We start from the raw sequence: 22,156 nt of genomic DNA on the forward strand, positions 1-22,156 counted from the left end.
GCTACTGATACCAGATCTGGATTTATATAAGGGGCTGCTGATACCAGATCCAGACTCATGTCCAGATTTCCTGGTACTAGATTCGGATTCATATCCAGAATTTCTGGTGCTACAAGTATTAGATCCATCTTCATATCCAGAATTGTTTTTACTTGATCTGGATTTATATATGGAGTATCTGGTACTAGATCCAGGTTCATATCCAGAGTTGCTGGTGCTAGATGCAGATTCAGATCTGGAGCTGCAGGCACTAGATCCAGATATACACCCAGAGTTGTTGGTACTAGATCCCGATTTATATCCAGAGATATTGGTACTGGATCCAGATTCATGTCCCGAATTGCTGGTGGTGGGGGTTGTTGGTACTAGTTCCAGATTCATATCTGGGGTTGTTGGTACTATATCCAGATTTACATCCAGAGTTGCTGGTACTAAATCCAGATTCATATCAGAATTTCTGGTGCTGGATCCAGATTCATACCCAGAGTATTTTTTTTATTCATTCATGGGATGTGGGCATTGCTGGCTAGGCCAATATTTAGTGCCCATCCCTAATTGCTCTTGTTCATAGGGTATTTAAGAGTCAACCGCATTGTTGTGGATTTGGAGTCACATGTAGGCCAGACTAGGTAAGGGTGGCAGATTTCCTTCCCTAAAGGGCATTAGGGAAGGAAAACCATATGGGTTTTTATAACAATCAACAATGGTTTCATGGTCATCATTAGACTTTTAATTCAAGATTTTTATTGAATTCAAATTCCACTGGGATTCAAACCTGGGTCCCCAGAGCATGACTTTGGGTCTCTGGATTACTAGTCCAGCCACAATACTACTGTGCCATAGCCTCCCCTAAGTTGCTGGTGCTAGATCTGGATTCATATCTGGCAATGCTGGTGCTGGATCTGGATTCATATTTGGAGTTGCTGATACCAGATACAAAAACACCAGGAAAAAAATCAAGTACTGTTGTAATAAAGGCAGCAGCACAGAAACAGCTGGTACTAGTTCCAGATTCCTGTCCAGAGCTACTGATACTGGATCTGGATTTACATATAGAGCCACTGGTACCAGATCCAGACTCATGTCCAGAGTTGTTGCCACTAGATCCAGATTAATATCCAGAATTGCTACTGCTGTATCCAGACTCATACCCAGAGTTGCTGGTACTAGAACTGGATTCATACCTGGAGTTGCTGGTGCTAGATCCAGATTCATACCTGGAGCTGCAGGTATTAGATCCATGGAGCTGCTGTTGTTGCACCTCAACATTCTACACCAACTATACAGAGCTATATAGAAATCAAGTATCACACAATGTCTCTCCGAGTTTAGAACTCTCTCCATGTTTCTTTTGGAAAAGGGGGAAATCAGCTAGACCCCATTTCGATATCTATACAAAAATCCTTCCCTCCTTTCTCTCCACGCCCCCTCCCCCGCCCCCCAGTCTGCTAGTAGGTGCAGGAGTTGGCATCGGCCAGGAGCAGGATGCAGATCAACTGCTGCAGCCACCATGGTCGAATTGCCTACTAAAATTTGCTGTGTGGAGCCGGAGATGAAGAATGGAGGAAGGGGTGCTGATCAGGACAGAAAGGGACATGGATGAGCAGAACGTTTATTTGAAAATTGGCTTGCAGATGATTTGAATTAAGTCACATCTGCCAGGTTTCCAGATGCCAATGTAGGGCTATGCCAGAACCCAGTGTCGCCCTCTTGTGGGCCGTGCGCGTGCTGCATTTAACCTTCTGTTCCATTTTCGTGTTTCAATTAATTACATTCATTCAGCAAAAACATCCCAGAATTGTTGAACCGGATTCAAATTCCTTTCTCAATTAAAAAAAAACAAAATATGCTGCCGACAAACTGTTACTTATTTTGTTCCAGCATAAAAGATAAAAGTGTTAATAAATAATTAACTCTGAATAAAATAATTCGATTTTCAGTTTGTTTATTTGATAAACTAATTCTCTGATTTAGTCCGTATCGCTTTACCTCGGTTTATTTGAGTGGTTTAGACCTGAGTGATTTCAGAATCAGATCGTTTCAAAAGTTAGCAAACGGGAAGGTTACTTAATCTTCTTGTCTATGGATTATTTGCATATTTTAGCTAGGTTAGTTTTATAATTTAGCATTTCGGAGTCAATATTCACTGTTTCAGAAGCTGGTTCGCAATCTGTCAGATAACTGACAGATTGCATGGTTATTTTGAATTACAATGGTGGTAATTTTAGAAATAACTGGTGAATTCCCCTTTTGACTGAGGCGATTACGAATCCTATATTCAGGTATTAAGATCTGATAATAATATTAAATATTTACAGTATCGAAACCAGCAGTCCCCCACACCACCCCCCCCACCCCCGCCCCCGTGACACATTTCGCTATCTGAATCGGTGGTGTCTGTCTGAAGAGGTCGGATCCTCCTAAACTAGCTCTGGGAGTGTCACGCTTAAAGAGTTTTTACTTTGAAGAGCAGGGCATTTCTCAATGGTCATTCACAGATTGGTGAGAACATGTAGAGGTGGGGTCCTTACACTGAAATTTTTTCTCTCTCCCTCTCTCTCTCTCTCCCGGCGTGTTTTCATTTTCCCCTCTCGCTCTCTTACCCTGTCTCTCTTTTTTCTTTCTCACTATCTGTCTTTTCTCAGTTATTTTTCTCCTCTTCATCTGTCCATCTCTCTCACTTGCTTCTCTATCTCACACAAATACTTATTTCTCTACATCTATGTCTATTTCTCCATACCTATGTTTATCCTCTCAGGTTTTTGTTTCTCTCTCTTTCCTCTCTATTGCTGTCTTTTTCTCTCATGCCATTTATTAATTTTTTTCTCTATATATCATTGTCTACCTTTCTCCATCTCCCTCAGTCTTCCTCTCTTTCTTCCTCTCTCTTTCTCTCCATCTCTTCCTTTGTATCTCAGGTTCGTATTCAAGGGAGCTTTGTGGCCTACCTTGTCTGGGGTATTTTGGTACCTTTCCAAGGTTCAGTTCCTGGGACAGTCAATCAGACTCTGTCTGAATTTTAAACAGGGATAGTCAGCCACAGATAGGGTCACTCCTCTGTAACACTGAGCTAGTAAACACCATTAAATACTGACCACATTAATATTAAGTTTCAGAAACTCTATAATTCTTTCATTCAATTAATCTTTAGTGATGGTAGAATGTAATGTTATTAATACAGCTTTTCCCCTTTGTATAATAATGATAAATATTAATAACCAGACCCTAGGCTCTGCATTATGCCAGTTGCCTAAAGGAGTGACCAAGGTTTGACAGAGTAGATGTTGGGAGGATGTTTCACTTGGCAGGGGAGTCAAGAACTGGGCATCAGACTCTGAGTAAATGGTAAGCCGTTTAGGACTGAGATGATGAGAATTTTTTTCATTCAGAGGATTGTGAATATTTGGAATTCTCTACCCCAGAGGGCTGTGGATGTTCAATTATTGAGTATATTCAAGACTGAGATCTCTAGATTTTTGGATATTAAGAGAATCAATGCATATGATGGAAAGGTGGCTTTGAGGTAGAAGGTCAATCATGATCATACTGAAGGGCAGATGTATCTGTACCTGAATATATCTGTGGCAGTGTGTTACATAGCACTCAGAGAGTCTAAGTTGCTGTGGCAAAATGTACTTTTAAATGCATGTTGTAGTTTGGAGCTAATGGATAGTGATGGTAGAGACTCTAAGGTTCTTTCCATCGCATGGCTAACCAGGAATCTCTCCCACTCTTTTTGCCTACCATTGGCATGTGTTGGAAGGATTTACATGTAGATACTCAATCTGTTTAGCTGTGTTATGAACGCAACTTCCTTGGTCATCAAGTCCTGGGGTGGGACACGAACCCAGACCTTCTACTTCAGAGGAAGGGACACTATCCACTGCATCATAAGACCCCCTTGCGTATATCTGGACCTGAATGTACCTATACCTGAGTGTACCTCCGCTGAATATATCTGTTTCTGAATATATGTGCACCTGAGTGCATCTCTACCTGAATGCAACTGTACCAGAGTTTATCTGTACCAGAGTATATCTCTGCCTGAGTGTATCTCTACCTGAATGTATCTGTACCTGAGCATGTCTGTACCTGAGTATATCTCTACTGAGTATATCCGTACCTGAGTATATATCTACCTGAATGTATCTAACCTGAGTATATCTCTACCTGAGTATATTTCCACCCGAATGTATCCATACCTGAATGTGTCAGTACCTCAGTGTATTTGTACCTGAGCATACCTATCTGAGCATATCTCTACCTGAGTGTATATGTTTTTAAAATATTCATTTTTGGGATATGGGTGTAGGCCAGCATTTATTGTCCATCCCTAACTGATCTTGAGAAGGTGATGGTGAAGCAGTTCAGAGAAGGTTCACTCAACAGATAGACTGATACTTCAGATGGTAGGGTTATGAGGAAAGGTTAGACAGGCTGGGCCTGTATCCATTGGAGTTTGAAGATTGAGAGGTGATCTTATTGAAACATTTAAGATTCTGAGGGGACTTGACAGGGTGGGTGCTGAAAGGATGTTTCCCCTTGTGGGAGACTAGGGGACACAGTTTAAAAATAAGAGGTCTCCCATTTAAGATGGCGATGGGGAGAAATGTTTTCTCTCAGAGGGTCGTGAGTCTTTGGCATTTTCTTCCCCAGAGAGCAGTGGAGGCAGGGTCAGTGCATATTTTTAAGGCTGAGGTAGATAGAGGAAAGTTGAGAGGTAGGTAGATTCCTGACTAACAAGGGAATTCAAGGTTATCAGGGATAGGTGGAATTTGGAGTTGAGACCACAATCAGATCAGCCAAGATCTTATTGAATGATGGATCAGGCTCGAGGGGCTGAATGGCCTATCCTGCTCCCAATTTGTGTGTTCGTAAGTACTTCATGTATGTAGGTACACTGACAGTAATGTTTGGGAGGGAGTTCCAGGACAGTGACAGTGACAGTGAAGAAACTGCGGTATATTTCCAAGTCAGGATGTTGTGCAACTTGGGGGGATCTTTCAGGTGGTGGTGTTCCCATGCACCTAATGCCCTTGTTCTTCTAGATAGTAGAAATCACAGGTTTGGAAAGGTGCTGTCAAAGGAGTCTTGGTGAGTTGCTACAATGTGTTTTGAAGATGGTACACACTGCTGCCAACATGCGCCAGTGATGGAGGTAGTTTAAACTAGTAGATGGGGTGCCAGTCAAGCAGGTTGCTTTGCCCTGGATAGTGTCGAACTTCTTGAGTGTTGTGGGAGCTGCACTCAACCAGGCAAGTGGGAAGATTTCCATCACACTCCTGACTTGTGCCTTGTAAATGGTGAACAGGCTTTGGAAAGTCAGGAGGTGAGTTACTCATCACCAAATTCCCAGCCTCTCACTTGCTCTTGTAGCCACAGTATTTATGTAGCTGGTCCAGATCAGTTTCTAGTCAATGGTAACCCACAGGATGTTGATGGTGGGGGAATCATCGGTGGTAATGGCATTTAAGGGAAGACGGTTAGATTCCCTCTTGTTGGAGGTGATCATTGCCTGGCATGTATGGCGTAATTGTTATTTGCCACTTAGCGGCCCAAGTCTTAAGGTTGTCTCGGTCTTGCTGTTTGCGGGCACGGATGCTTCAGTATCTGAGGAGTTGTGAATGATACTGAACATTGTGCAATCATCAGTGAAGCCCAATGCAAACTGGAGGAACAATACCTCATCTTCCGACTAGGCACTTTACAGCCTTCCGGACTGAATATTGAATTCAACAACTTTAGATCTTGAACTCCCTCCTCCATCCCCACCCCCTATCCGTTTCTTCCCCCTTCCTTTTGTTTTTTCCAATAATTTATATAGATTTTTCATTTCCCACCTATTTCCATTATTTTTAAATCTTGTATGCCCTGCTAGTCTTTCCACCCCACCCCCACTAGAGCTGAACCTTGAATGCCCTGCCATCCATTCTTAATTAGCACATTCGTTTAGATAATATCACCACCTTCAACACCTCTTTGTTCTTTTGTCTGTGACATCTTTTGATTATCTGCTCCTATCACTGCTTGCTTGTCCCTACAACCACACCCGCTCCCACTTCTCTCCCCCCACCACCCCCCCAACCTTAAACCAGCTTATATTTCACCCCGCTCCTAATATTCACTCAGTTCTGTTGAAGGGTCATGAGGACTGGAAACGTCAATTCTTTTCTTCTCCGGTGATGCTGCCAGACCTGCTGAGTTCTTCCAGGTAATTCTGTTTTTGTTTTGGATTTCCAGCATCCGCAGTTTTTTTGTTTTTATCATTGTGCAATCATCAGTGAATATCCCAATGCTGACCTTATGATGGAAGGAAGGTCATTGATGAAGCGGCTGAAGATGGTTGGACCGAGGACACTACCATGAGGACCTTCTGCAGTGATATCCTGGGGCTGGGATGGCTGGCCTCCAACAATCACAGCTATCTTCCTCTGTGGTAGGTATGACTCCAAACAGCGGAGAGTTTTCCTCCTGATTCCCATAGACTTCAGTTTCATTAAGGCTCCTCGATGCCACTCTCGGTCAAATGCTGCCCCGATGTCAAGGGCAGTCATTCTCACCTCTGGAATTCAGCTCCTTTGTCCATCTTTGGACAAAGGCTGTAATGAAGTCTGGAGCTGAGTGATCTTGATGAAACCCAAACTAAGCACCTGTGAGCAAGTTATTGGTGAGTAATGCCCCTTGATAGCACTATCAACAAACCTTTCCATCACTTTGCTGATGCCTGAGAATGGGCTAATGGGGCGATAATTGACCAAATTGGATTTGTCCTGCTTTTTGTGGACAAGACTTATCTGGGCAATTTTCCACATTGTAGGGTAGATGTCAGTGTTGCAGCTGTACTGGAATAGCTTAGCTAGAGGCACAGCTAGTTCTGGAGCACAAGTCTTTAAAAATATATCCTGGATATTAACAGGGTCAATAGCTTTTCCTGTAATCAGTGACTTCAGGCATTTCTTGATATCACTTGGAGCGAATCGAAATGGCTGAAGGCTGGCACCTGTGATGCTGGGAACTTCAGGAGGAGGTTGAGATGAATCACTTGGCACTTTGGGCTGAAGATTGTTGCAAATGCTTAAGTCTTGATGTTTGTACAGATGTGCTGGGCTCCTCCATCATTGAGGATGGTGATATTTGTGCAGCCTCTTCTTCAGGTTAGTTCTTTAGTTACCCACCACCATTCATGACTGGATGTGGCAGGACCACATAGCTTAGATCTGAGCTGTTGGCTGTGGGATTGTTTGGCTCTATCTAAATCATGTTGCTTCCATCGTTTAGCATGCAAGTAGTCCTGTGTTGTCGCTTCACCAAGTTGACACCTTATTTTTAGGTATGCCTGGCCTTGTTCCTAAAATGCTATCCTGCACTCCTCATTGAATCAGGGTTAATCTCCTGGTTTATTGGTAATGGTAGAATAAGGAACATGTCAGGCCATGAGGTTAAAGATTGTGGTTGAGTACAATTCTGCTGCTGCTGATGGCCCACTGTATCTCATGGATGCCCAGTTTTGAGTTGCTAGATCTGCTCTAAATCTATCCCATTTAGCACGGTAGCAGCGCCACACAACATGGTGGACAGTATCTTGAGTGTGAAAACAGGACTTTGTCTCCACAAGGACTGTGCGGTGATCACTCTTACCAATACTGTCAAGGACAGATGCATCTTTTTAAAAATGTATTCTTTCATGGGATGTGGGCATCATTGGCAAGGCCAGCATTTATAGCCCATCCCTAATTGCCCTTGAACTGAGTGGCTTGCTCGGCCATTTCAGAGGGTAGTTAAGAGTTAACCACACTGCTGTGGGATTGGAGTCATATGTAGGCCAGACCAGGTAAGAACAGCAGATTTCCATCCTGAAAGGAATTTTTTTTTTGTATTCATTTATGGGATATGGGCATCGCTGGCTAGGCCAGCATTTATTGCCCACACCTAATTGCCCTTGAGAAGGTGGTGGTGAGCTGCCTTCTTGAACTGCTGTAGTCCACATGATGTAGGTACACCCACAGTGCATTTAAGGAAGGATTTCCAGGATTTTGACCCAATGATAGTGAAGGGACGACAATATATTTCTATGGTGAGTGGCTTGGAGGGGAACTTTCAGGTGGTGGTGTTCCCATGTGTCTGCTGCTCTTGTCCTTCTAGATGGTAGTGGTCGTGGGTTTGGAAGGTGCTGCCTAAGGACCCTTGTTGAGTTTCTGCAGTGCATCTTGTAGATGGTACAAACTGCTGCCACTGTGCATCAGTGGTGGAGGGAGTGAATATTTGTGGAAGGGGTGCCAATCAACCAGGCTGCTTTGTCCTGGACAGTGTCAAGCTTCTGGAGTGTTGTTGGAGCTGCATTCATCCAGGCAAAGTATTCCATCACACTCCTGACTTATGTCTTGTAGATGGTGGACAGGCTTTGGGGAGAAGACAAAAACAGAAGAATACATTAGAAGGAATACATTAGAATAAACCAGAGCGAAGGTTGAAGTGAATGGTGTCGCACTGGAACAAGTAGGTAAGTTTGTCTATTTAGGACAAATGACAACAGAAGATGGCAGATGTGATGCTGGAGTTAGAAGAAGGATAGAGATAGCCAGAAGCAATTTTGTGAAGATGAAGAATGTGTTAACAACAAGAAATCTCAAGCTTGTAACAAGGAAAAAACTCACAAGATGCTGCATTCTATCCACTTTCCTATGCTTCAGAAACCTGGACAATAAATAAAGATCTGTGGAAGAAAATAGAGGTCTTTGAAATGTGGACGTTAAGACATCCGCTAAAAATTCTACCTATAGACCATAAGGCAGATGAAGGGGTGCTTGAAATTACAACAGCAAAAAGAACCCTAAAAAGTGACATCACAAAAGAAAATGCCTTGGTTGATTCTGGGCAGTCCATCCAGTTTTATTATTTGATACAACTGAATGGCTTTCTAGGCCATTTTGGAGGTCAGTTAAGAGTCAACCACATTGCTGTGGATTTGGGGTCACAAATAGACCAGATCAGGTAAGGAAGGCAGGTTTCCTTCTCTAAAGAACATTAGTAAAGCAGATGAGTTTTTATGACAATCCAGTAGTTTGATGGTCATCATTACTGAGACAAGTTTTTAAATCCATATATTATTAATTCAATTTAACTTCCAGCAGCTGCCATGGTGGGGATTCAAGCGTATGTCCCTGGAGTATTAGTTCTGACCTCTGAATTACTAGTCCAGCAACATCACCACTACAATACCATCTCCTGAGTGTCTCTGCCTATATCTTACCTGCATGTTCCTGTACCTGAATGTACCTGCACCTGGATATATTGTAGATGAATATATCTCTACCTGAGTATATATGTGTATCTGAACACATCTCCACCAGAATGTAACTCTAGCAGAAAGTGTATCTGTAACCTGAGTGCATCTCAGGGAAAGTAGGGGTTGGTAATAAATGCTGGCCTTGTCAGTGCACTCAGACCCCAGGAACAAATAAAAAAATCCATATCTGAGTACATATCTACCTAGGTGAATCTGTACGTGATCATTACTTCAGTATATCTATAAATGAGTATATCTAACATCGTAACCCTCCTAATCCCTTCTCCCTCTTATGCTTGAATAGCTCCCCCTTAAATGTATCCATCATAATTGCTTCAACCATTCCCTATGCAGGCGAGTTCCACATTCTTACCACTCTTTGAATAAAGAAGTTTTTCCTGAATTCCCGATTGGATTTCTCTGTGACTATCTTATATTGATGACCTCTGGTTGTGCTCTTCCCCACAAGAGGAAACATTCTTTTTGTATCCACTCTATCAAAACGTTTCATCATTTTAAATATCTTTATTAATTCACTCCTCAGCCTCATATTTTCAAGAGAAAAGAGACCCCAGCCTGACTATCCTTTATACCCATATATTTCTGGCATCGTCCTTGTAAATCATCTCTGCTCCCTCTCTAGTGCCCCTATATCCTTTCTATCACATAGCAACTAGAATTGTATGCAGTACTCTGTAAGTGTGGTGTAACCAAAGCTCAATGCAGGTTTAGCCTAACTTTCTAACTTTTCAATTCTATCCCTCTAAAAATAAAACCTAAGGCTTGATTTACTTTGTTTATGGCCTTGCTAATCTGTGGCACAACTTTTAGTGATTGTTGTATTTGTGCTCTGAGATCCCTTTGATACTCTACCCCAACTAGACTTACACCTTCCAAGTAATAAGTGACCTCCCTATTCCTCCTACCAAAATGTACTACCTCACACTTATCTGTGCTGAACTTCATTTACCAATTAATGGCCAATTCTACAAGTTTAATAATGCCCTCCTGTAATTTGTTGCAATCCTTCTCAGTATTGACTATTCCCCAATTTGGTGTCCTCTGCAAATTTACAAATTGTGTTTTTGATTCCAAATCGTAAATGCAAATTGTGAACAACAATGGTCCCAGCATTGATCCTTGTGGAACCACTTCCCATCTTCTGCCACTCTGAATAACTGGCAGCAACACAACAATGTGGAATATTGCCCAGATATGTCCAATTGACAAAAAGCAAGACAAATCCAATCCACCAATTACCACCCCTCCCAACCTACTCTCGGTCATCAGCAAGGTGATGGAAGGGGTCATCGACAATGGAATCAAGCAACACTTACACAGCAAAAACCTGCTCACTGATGCTCAATTTGGGTCCCTCCAGCTCCTGACCTCATTACAGACTTGGTCCAACGTGGATAAAAGAGCTGAACTCAGGGAGGAAGGTGAGAGTGACTGCCCTTGACATCAAGGCAGCATTTGACCGAATGTGGCATCAAGGAGCCCCAGCAAAACTGGAGTCAATAGGAATCAGGGAGAAAACTCGCTGCTGGTGGAATCACACCTAGCTCTAAGGTTTTGGTTGTTGGAGGCCAATCATCTCAGTTCCAGGACATTTCTGCAGGAGTTCCTTAGAGTAGTGTCCTAGGCCCGACCATCTGCAGTTGCTTCAACAATGATCTTCTCTCCATCGTAAGATGAGAAGTGGAATGTTCACTGATGATTGCACAATGTTCTGCACCATTCACAATTCCTCAGATACCGAAACAATCTGTGCCCATATGCAGCAAGACCTAGACAACATTCAGACATGGGCTGATAAGTGACAAGTAACATTCAGAGCACACAAGTGCCAGGCAATGACCATCTCCAATCAGAGAGAATCTAACCATCTCCCCTTGTCATTCAATGGAATTACCATCGCTGAAGCCCCCATTATCAACACCCTGAGTGGATTAACATTGACCAGAAAACGAACTGGACCAGCCATATACAAGAGCAGTTCAGAGACTGGGAATTCTGTGGTGAGTAACTCACCTCCTGACTCCCCAAAGCCTGTCCACCATCTGCAAGGCACAAGTCAGGAGTGTGATGGAATACTCTCTACTTGCCTGGATGAGTGCAGCTCCAATAACACTCAAAAAGCTTGGCACTGTCAAGGACAAAGCAGCCCCTTGATTGGCACTGCATCCACCACCTTCAAAATTCACTCTCTCCACCACCAACGCACAATGGTAGCAATGTGTACCATCTACAAGATGCAGTGCATTCACCAAGGCTCCTTCATCAACACCTTCCCAAACCAGCAACCGCTACTACCTAGAGGGATAAGGGCAGCAGACACATGGGAACATGATCACTTGCAACTTCCCCTCCAACTGACACACCATCCTAACTTGGAGCTATATCACAGTCGCAAGATCAAAATCCTGAAACTCCCTCCCTAACAGCACTGTAGCTGTACCTATACCATGTGGACTGCAGCGGTTCAAGAAGGAAGCTCATTACCACCTTCTCAAGGGCAATTAGAGATGGGCAATAAATGCTGGCCTTGCCAGTGATACCCACATCCAACGAAATAAAAAAGGAAGACTACCTTTTACTCTCTCTCTCTGCTTTCTGTCTTAAAGCCAAATGGCAATCCATTCTGCCACTTGTTCCCTGACTCCAGTTTCATTAACCTTATTCATTAGTCTATTATGGGGCAATTTCTTGAAGATCTTTTGAAAATCCAGATACACTGACTGCATTACCTTTGTCTAATCCCTCTGTTGCTTCCTTAATAAGCTTGGTCAAGCAAGATTTTCCCTTTTGAAATTGAAAGTGATGTTGACTATTCATTATTATATTTCTCATTTTTAGATGTTCTTCTATTCTCTCCTTCATTAAGGATTCCACTATGTTTTTCTACTACTGACATTAAGCTCACCGGTCTATATTTCCATGGACATGTCCTGCTCCTTAAATATAGGAATTACATTCGCTATCTGCCAGTCCTCTGACACTACACCTTTCTCTAACAAATTATTAAATATGTGCAGTACTGCCGCTATCTCTTCCCTAGGTTCTTTTAAAATACATGAATGCGATCCATCCAGACCAGGGGCTTTATCTTCTTTGAGTTTGTAGATCCCCTTTTTACTTTAAATAGACTTATCTCATTGCTCATCTCATCATTCAAAGTCATGGTTACCCATTCTATCTTCCTGGTATCGTCACCTGTGTGATTATCCCGTCATTCCCTTAATGGCGCTATTCCTATCACAGCCTTCCTATTTTTTTTATCAATTTTGCTTGTAAAATATTTTACTATTTTGTTTTACCAGAGTGTATCTGTACCTTATTGCATCTTGCCTGCACATTCCTGTACCTGCATGTATCTGCATCTGGACGTATCTGTAGGTGAGTATATCCATAGCTGAATATAAGTAAATTTGTACCAGTGTACATACCTACCACAATGTATCTCTGACAGAATATATTTGTACTCTAACTGAGCATTCAATAACAACTAGAGATGAGCAATAGATGTTGGCTTTGCTAGTACGTTCACATCTCAGGAACAAGTTTCAAAAAATCTGCACCTGAGTGCATCTCTACCGAGTGCATCTCTTGCTGAGTAACTGTGTATACCTTTACCAGAGTGTAGTTTTACAGGAGTCTACCTTTACCTGAGTGTATCTGTAGCTGAGTATATCTTTACTGAGTTTTTATTGACTTATGAGTATTTGTAGCTGAGAGTGTCCATGCCTGATTATATCTATACCTGAGTGTATCTGTACCTGTGTATATCTCTACTGAGTTTATGTGTCCCTGAGTTTATCTCTACCTGTGTGAGTTTGTGCCTGAGAATATCTTCCCTAAAAAATCTTGTCTGCATGTTCCTGTACCAGAACGTACCTCTACCTGCGTGTATTTCTACCTGAGTTTATTACTACCTGAGTTTATTCCTACCTGAGTTTATTCATTTATGGGATGACATAGTCACTGGAAAAACCAGCATTTATTACCCATCCCTAAGTGCTTGAGCCAGCTGCTTGACCTGCTGCAGTCCCTCTCATGTATCTCTACCTGAGTGCATCTGTATGTGAGTGTATCTGGCCAGCATGTTCCTGTACCTGAATGTATATACACCTGGATGTATCTGTAGATGAATATATCTCCACCTGAGTATATCTGTACCTGAGCACATCTCTACCAGACTGTATCTCTAGCTGATAATATTTGTACCTGAGTGCGTCTTTACCTGGCTGTATCTGTACCTAACTGTATCTTGCCTGCATGTTTGTGTATCTGAATGTATCTGTACCTGAATGTATTTTCATCTGTATGTCTGTTGCTGAATATATCTCCCTGAGTATCTCTCTACAAGAGTGTCTCTGTACCTGAGTGTATCTATTGCTGAGAAGCAACTAAAGATGAACAGTAAATGCTGGCCTTGCGAGTGATGTTCACATCCTAGGAATAAATTTTAAAAATACATAATAAATGTATCTCTACCAAAGTATCTGCACCTGAGCATATCTTTAACAGAGTGTACCTTTACCTGAGTGTATTCTTACATGGTTGTATCCTTACCTGAGTATATCCCTACCTTAGTGTGTGTATGCCTGAGCATATTTGTACCAGAGTGTATTGCTACCTGAGGGTATCTCTGCCAAAATATACCTGTAGCTGACTGTATCTGTGCCTGAGTTTATCTGTACCTGGGTGTAGCTGTACCTGGGTGTAACTGTAATTGAGCAAATTTGAAAGTGAGTAGATCTAAACCTGAATGTACCTCTATCTGGGTGTATCTGTACCTGATTATATCTGTACGTGAGGAAATTTGTACCTGATGGAATCTGTAACTGAAGTTATCAAGGTTTGGTTGAGTACAGCATAACTGTGAGTGTTGCTGGAAGGGTTGTATTTCCTGGTATGAGTTATGTGTTATTAATTTCCATCTGGTCTTACTCCCCAGCAGCTGATTCACTGCTCTCCAACAATAATGTGTCGAGGTTTAGTTTTCACCTTTACCAGTGATGATTTCCGTGGATTCCAGCCTCAAGGAACTGGGACCCTCAACTTTCAAGATGCATTTACCTGCTGGGGGCAGGTTTCAAATTACGGAGATTGGATTCAGGGCCAGTGGGCTGTCAAAGCAGGGCAGCCAGGATAAGGCACTGTTTGTTGTGGGAACGATTTGTATAGTGATTTGGGTAAATAAAGCTTTAGGGCCTCTAAGTGCCTTCATTTGCTACCAAAAATCCTGGATTGTTTCAACAGTTTAATGTCCAGGTATTTGGAGAGTTGGCAGCAGTTGCCTGCTGACAGAGAACGGGTCTCACAGAATAATCTTTGGATCCAGGAGATCAGTGCAGCTGCAGAGCATCTAAGTGTGATTGTGTGTTTAAGTGTGAATGCATGAACGTGTATATGTAAGAGTGATTATGTGCGTGTGTAAACAGATTGTATATGTGTGTTAGTCTGACTGCGTGTGTATCTCTACTTTGTAGTGTTTGTGCCTTTTGGAGTGTGAGTAGGTACTAATATGTCTCCTCGTCAGCGTGTATTTTATTGTTTGCAAGTGTAAATGTATGTGTATTTGTGGATTTTATTAAGTAAGGGTGAGTGCGTCTTGATATATGCATGTTTTAGTATCTGGGTGAAAATGTACAGTGAATCTCCCTGGCCAGTAAATTTGTAGTGAATATTCCTCCCCCTGTAAAATGTACAGTGAATATATCTGTGAGGAGGAATGATATGCTAGAAGGATCAGCAAATGGGAACACATGGGTTGAACTGAGGAATAAAAAGGGGGCAATCACACTACTGGTAGTATATAATAGAGCCCCAAAAAGTCAGAGGAAGATGAATAGCAAATATGTAGGTAAATTGATGAGAATTGCAGCAACAAGAGGGAAGTAATAGCAGGGATTTCAATTACCCCAACAATAACTGGGATAAATTCATGTGAAAGGTTTAGAGGGCACCGAATTCTTAAAATGCAATCAGAGCTTTTTTTTAGCCAATATATAACAATCCCAACAAGAGAAGGGACAGTTCTTGACTTAGTTTTAGGGAATGAATCTGGATAGATGAAAGGGGTACCAGTGGGATAACATTGGTGGCAGTGGTCAAAATTCAGTTAGATTTAGAATAATTATGGAAAAGGACAAAGTTAGAACAGGATTAAAGGTTTTAAATTGGGGAGAAGCTAATACTACTAAGCTGAAATGTGACTTGGAAAAAGTGGGCTTGAAACAGTTACTAGAAGGTAAATTGGTGCCAGAGCAGTGGGAGGTATTCAAGGAGCAGGTAAGAGGCTTCAGAACAAATATGTTCCCAGAAATAAAAAAGGTGGGACCCCCAAATGTAGTCTTCCCCTGGATGTCAAAGAGCAGAGGGGTAGGATAAGGTAAAAAGGAAGCTTATATCAAATACCAAGAGCTCAGTACTGCAGAAAGCCTTGAAGAGTATAGAAAGTGCATGATTGAAATTAAAAAGGAAACTAGGGGAGCAAAGAGAGGGCATGAGAAAATATTAGTAAGTAAAATCAATGAAAACCCAAACATGTTGTATAAAAACATCAGAGCAGGATAACTAAAGAAAGAGTAGAGCCAATTAGAGACCAAATAGGAGGCAGAAGACATGGCCATGATTCGTAATGAATACTTTGCATCTGCATTTACAAAAAAGGGGACAATGCAGACATTGTAGTTAAGGAAGGGGAGTGTGAAATATTAGATGGGATAAACATAGCAAGAGGAGAAATATTACGTGGTTTAGCATCTTGTAAGTGGATAAATCACCAGGTCTGGATGAAAGTCCAAGCTGTTAAGAAAAGCAAGGGAAGAAATAGTGGAGACTCTGGCCATCATTTTCCAATCTTCTCTGGCTACACTCTGATGTCAGAGAATTGGAGGACTGCTAACATTGTACCATTGCTTAAAAAGGGAGGAAGGGACACTCCAAGAAATTACAAGCCACTCAGCTTAACCTCAGTGGTGGGCAAATGATTGGAAAAAATTCTGAGGGACAGTATAAATCGTCATTTAGAGAGGTACAGATAAATCAAGGAGACTGTGCATGGATTTGTTAAGGGAAGGTCATATCTGACTAATTTGATTACATTTTTCCAGAAGGCAACAAGGAAGGTCAAAGAGGATGTTGCATTTGATGTAGTCTTTTGATAAGGTCTCACATATTAGACTGATCAGAATAGTAAGAGTCCATAGTAAAAGAAAGTGGCAAGTTGGATCCAAAATGGACTCAGTGGCAGAAACAAAGGGTAATAGTTGATGGGTATTTTTGTGACTGGAAGGCTGTTTCTGGTGGGGTTTGGCAGGGCTCAGTTCTATGTATTATTTCCTCTAAGCTCCACAGCAATACAGCAATGCAGCAACCCAAAATTTCCCACACAGGACACGCACAAGTCAGTCTCTTAAGTTATCATGCTTGTGCAGCTGCACAAAAAAAGTTTACAGAGACCGCACACCTAAATAAATTGCCCACCCGCTCGCACATTGGTCCTGGGTCCATTGCTTTTCATGGAACATAGCAATGATTTAGACTTAAATGTAGGGGGAAAATGACAAGTTTGCAGATGATACAAATTGGCTGTGTAGCTGATAATGAACAAGAAAGCTGGAGACTGCAGGAATGTATCAATGGACTGGTCAGGTAGTCAGGAAAGAGGCAAATGGAATTCAATACAAACGAACATATGAATTAAGAGCAGGAGTAGGCCACTTGGCCCTTGAGCCTGCTTCGCCATTCAATAAGATCATGGCTGATCTAATTATAACCTCAACTTCACATTCTTGCCTACTCCCGATAATCTTTCACCTCCTTGCTTATCAAGAATCTATCTATCTCTACCTTAAAGATATTCAAAGACTCTGCCTCCCAAGAAGTGTGAGGTAATGTATTTGGGGAGGACAAACAAGGCAAGGGAGTACACAATAAATGGGAGGATACTGAGAAGTTAGAGAAACAGATGTACCTTGCAGTGCACATCCATAAATCCCTGAAGGTAGGACAGGTAGATAGGGTGGTTAAAAAAGCATACGGGATACTACCTTTATTAGTCAAGGCATGGAGTATAAGAGCAGGGAGGTTATGCTAGAACTGTGTAAAACATGAATTCACAGCTAGAGTACTGGGTACAGTTCTGGTTAGCACATTACAGGAAGGATGTGATCTCACTGGAGAGGGTGCAGAGGAGATTTACAAGAACATTGCCAGGACTGGAGAACTTTAACTATGAGGAAAGATTGGATAGGCTGGGGTTTGAATCCTTTGAAATAGAGGAGGTGGAGGGGAGACTTAATTGAGGTATAAAATTATGAGGGGCCTGGATAGAGTGGATAGGAAGGACCTATCCAGCAGAGGTGTCATTAACCAGGGGGCAAAGAATTAAAGCAATTAGCAGAAGGATTGGGGGAGCTGAGTTAAAAAGAATAACTCAGAGGATGGTGGGTGTCTGGAACTCACTGCCTGTAAGGATGGTAAAGGTAGAAACTCTCACTGCATTAAAAAAAAACTTTGGACACGCACCTGAGATGCTGCAACCTACAGAGCTATGGACAAGAGCTGGAAAGTGGGATTAGGCTAGATAACTGGATAGCTCTGTTCTTGCTGGCACTGACACAAAGGGCTGAATGGCCTCCTGTGCCAGAAATTTTCTGTTTCAATGTTTACCTTCCCATCAAATCTATAATGAATATGCCTCCTTCTGAAATATATAGTGACAAGAGTTCCACATGAAATGTAAAGAGAATATACCCCTCCACTCCATGAGATGCATAGTCAATATACATCGCCCCATCAAATATACAGTGAATATACCTTCCCATCAAATGTACAATGAAGATACTACCCCTGAGAGATGTACAATGGAATGTACACTGAGTATCCCACTGTGAAAAATGCAATCACTTTATCTCCTTGTGAAATGTACAGTTTATATATAATCTCATTAAACATACAGGGAATATACTAACCACCCCCCCCCCCCCCACCCCATACAATGAAATATATGGATACCCTCATGTGGAATGTATGGTTCATTTAAATCCTAGTGAATTATCTCCCAGTGAATTGAACAGTGAATGCACCTCACTGTGAGATGTACTGTGAGTATACCTCTTCCACGAGAACATAAGGAATAGGATTAAGAATTGGCCACATGGTCCTCAAGCTTGCTCTGATATTCATGGGTAATCCACTGCATCAACTCAACTTTCCTGCTCAACCAACAAGATCCCTCAATTTCCTTAGAGCCCAAAAATCCAGTGATCTCAACCTGGAATATATCCAATGAGTGAGCAGCTCTAACCCTCCGGAGGAGAAATTTTACAATCCTCTATGTGAAGAACTTTCTCATCCCTTCATTCCTAAACAGCTGAACCCTAATTCTGATACTATGCAACCCCCCCCCCCCCCCCCACCTTGTTCTAGGTTTTCTATCTAAGGTAAAAGAGTCTCTCAGTTTCTCTCCTGTCAATCCCTCTCAAAATCTGATACGTTTCAATGAGATAACCTTTCATTCTTCTAAAGAGAATAAAAGTCAATTCAACTTAATTTCTCCTCAGAGACACGATCTGAAATAGTCTGATCCCTGGTCAGTTCCATGATGCATTGTTCTAGGAAAATGTCTTGAATGCATTCCATGGATTTCATCCTCCAAACTACTTGTGACAATTTGACTGATCCAGTCCATATAACGATTAAAGCCCCCATAATTATTGCATTGCCGATTATTGCATTTCTTGATTGATACTCTGTTCAATGATATAGCTTCTGTTAGGGGCTTGTAAACTATTCTCACCTTGCTTACTGCCCCTTGTTTTTTTTTTTATCTTCCCCCACACTGATTCGACTTCCTGATCTTCTGAGTCAAGGTCCTTCCTCACTACTGCTTTTATATCACCCTTCATTAGCAGGGCTACCCCTTTTCCAGTTTGCCTATCTTATTGAAACTTCAAGTACCCTAGAATATTTAATTCCCAACCTTGGTCACTATGCAGCCACCTCTCTGAAGTGGCTTTAGATCAGAGCTATTTATCTCTATTTGTGTCAATAATTCATCTATCATGTTACCAATACTTTGTACTTTTCGATAAAGAACTTTAATTTTAACTTTTTAACCATTTTATCCAGTTTTGACCTTATCCACTGATGCACTTTTACTGTTAAATCCTTTGCCCCGTCCTGACAATTTATTTGTACATAAATCGCTACCCTGCTCTCTGCAGCTGTGACTACAGATTTATGCATTTTCCCTCACCTGACCCCAACACCGCCCCTCCCACTCCCGTCAGATGTTCAGTGAATATACCCGTTGTGAAATGTACAGTGAATATCTCCTTTGAAATGTACACTGAATTTGAGATGGACCCCGCGTGAATATACCTCCCCATCAAATGTAGTGACATACCTCTCGCGCGAGATGTACAGAAAACATCCCCCCATGGAAGCCACAGTGAATACACAATCCGCCGTGTAATATACAACCCATGGGAAGTGTACAACGAGTAAACCTCCCTGTGAGATATGCAGTCAATATACCTGCTCCTGCCGTAATGCCAAAACCCATGGGTTTCCCAACCTTTTCCAGATTCCACTCACTAAATGCAGAGTGCAGGAGAATTATGTAAATTCGGTTAATACCCGTCTTCTGGCGAAATACTGGCAGAAAGAACCTGAGCTGGCTGTGCGCTCCTGTCTGCCCTGTTAGAAAGTATTTTCCGTTCCGTTTTGGTTGTAGCTAACATTTTCAATTAAGAATCAGCACTGCAGGGTGCTCGAACCCGAGAAATTACCTTTAAGTATTATCGCCTCTCACCGTTCGTGTTGAGTCCTTAATTTGCTTTATTTCGTGTGTTTTCGTTTTCTGACTTATTTACAATTACTTTCTTTCATTTAAGCCTTCGCGATAGAGCATCCCTTCAACAATATTACAATTCGTGCAGGATCTCAACCTCGTAAATAAACGATTGAATTAATATTTGGCACAAAGTCTTTAAGGTGTATCTGACCCTCCCCCGCCCCCACCCCCAAGAAGTGTGGATACACACACATAGTCACACTCACACACACCCATACACACTCACATGCACACACATTCACATACACACTCACATACCCGCACACTTACATACACACACTCACATACCCACACACACACTCATACACATACCCACATACACACACACAAACTTATACACGCACATTTATATACACACACACTCGAACTCACACACACATTCACATACCCACACACACACAAACACACACACATGCAAACACATACACACACACTCGAACTCACACACACACTCATATACCCACACACAAACACACACACATGCACACACACATACACTCACAAACACAGATTCACACACATAAACATTCACATGTGGATACACACACGTTCATGCAAACACACATATATATACTCACATATGTCCATACACCCTCTCATGCACTCAAACACATGTACTCACATATACTCACACTTACAGACACACTCTCACACATTTATACACACATACTCTCTTACGTACAAACATACACGAGAACACACGCCTCCATGCTGGGACACGAACTCATGCACATTCACCCACACAATCCTCCGCATATACGCACTCAGATTATCACTCAGAAAATATTCATTTATACACATGCATACTAATTCACATATACGCACAAATTTACCAGCTCATTCACAGGTTGAGAGACATACTCGCTCGTGTGATACAAATGCGTTTACATTCAGGAATGCTTAGATTCGTACCCATTCACACATACTCCTCTCTCACACATACACACACACACACACACACACAGACGAAGTCCCGGCACATGTACACAGGCACCTGAGCACCGCTTTCAAACGTTGAAAATGTATATCCAGGTCAAGAACGCCCGCCTAACCTGAGACACCCCAATAAATACAAATCCATTAATTGTAACATGACAAGTATATCCCTCTGTCTACCTATATATGATATAGTGTATGCGTGCGTGTATACTATTTTTAATAAATATTGCTGAATGTGTGTGATTATGTGCTAAACTGTCACATTTTCAATCACACTGAGTTATTCCGTGAAATTCCAATGAATAAGCAGTTTCCTGCAAATTTACTGAAACATGTCGATTATATGAGGACACTTGAGCCGTTGCTGAGGCTGATCGAATCCAACCTCCCCATTACCACCCACCCCCAACCCCCCCCCCCCCCCCCACCCCCCCACCCCCACAACACCACCCATACCCCGCCCCCTTCCCCTTCTGCTCTGAAATGTCATTCCCAGGAGCAGTAAACTCTTGGTCGGCTACATGGGCCGGCAGACAGGTGTGCGGGATCTATTTAAACCATTGTTCGTCTCGGAGGGGGCAGGTCCGCTCGCTGGGTCTTAGCTGGAAGATACAGCGCGGAAAGCTCACAACCAGAGAGAGAGAGAGAGAAGGAAGGAAGGAAGGAGGACAGGGAGCGAAATTAAGGAAGTGGGGAGGGGGGAGAGCGAGGGATAGGAAATTTCTACTCCCGGAATGAACGTGTGAGAAGATTTTAGCTCCGCTGAAGGTGACCAGCGAGATCAATAGCAGGAGATTGCGGAAAAGCTGCATTCTGAAACTGATCAGCGAATGTGCCCAGATTTGGGGGAAATTCTCAGTCCTGAGAGCGGATTTGCTGCAAAGCAGCTGCCTCGTTAAAGAAGGCGAATTGAAGGAGAAAAAAAGAATTACAGACAACGGTGTAACTCTCTCTCTCTCTCTCTCCAGGAGAGAGAGAAAGTGGACGGAGATTGCCGCGGACCCAACCGCTTAAACCGGCGGTTCTCTGAGAGAGACATTTACAGAATAGCGGAGATTCGT

This window comes from Carcharodon carcharias, chromosome 17, assembly GCF_017639515.1.
Source record: "Carcharodon carcharias isolate sCarCar2 chromosome 17, sCarCar2.pri, whole genome shotgun sequence".
NCBI lineage: Eukaryota > Metazoa > Chordata > Chondrichthyes > Lamniformes > Lamnidae > Carcharodon > Carcharodon carcharias.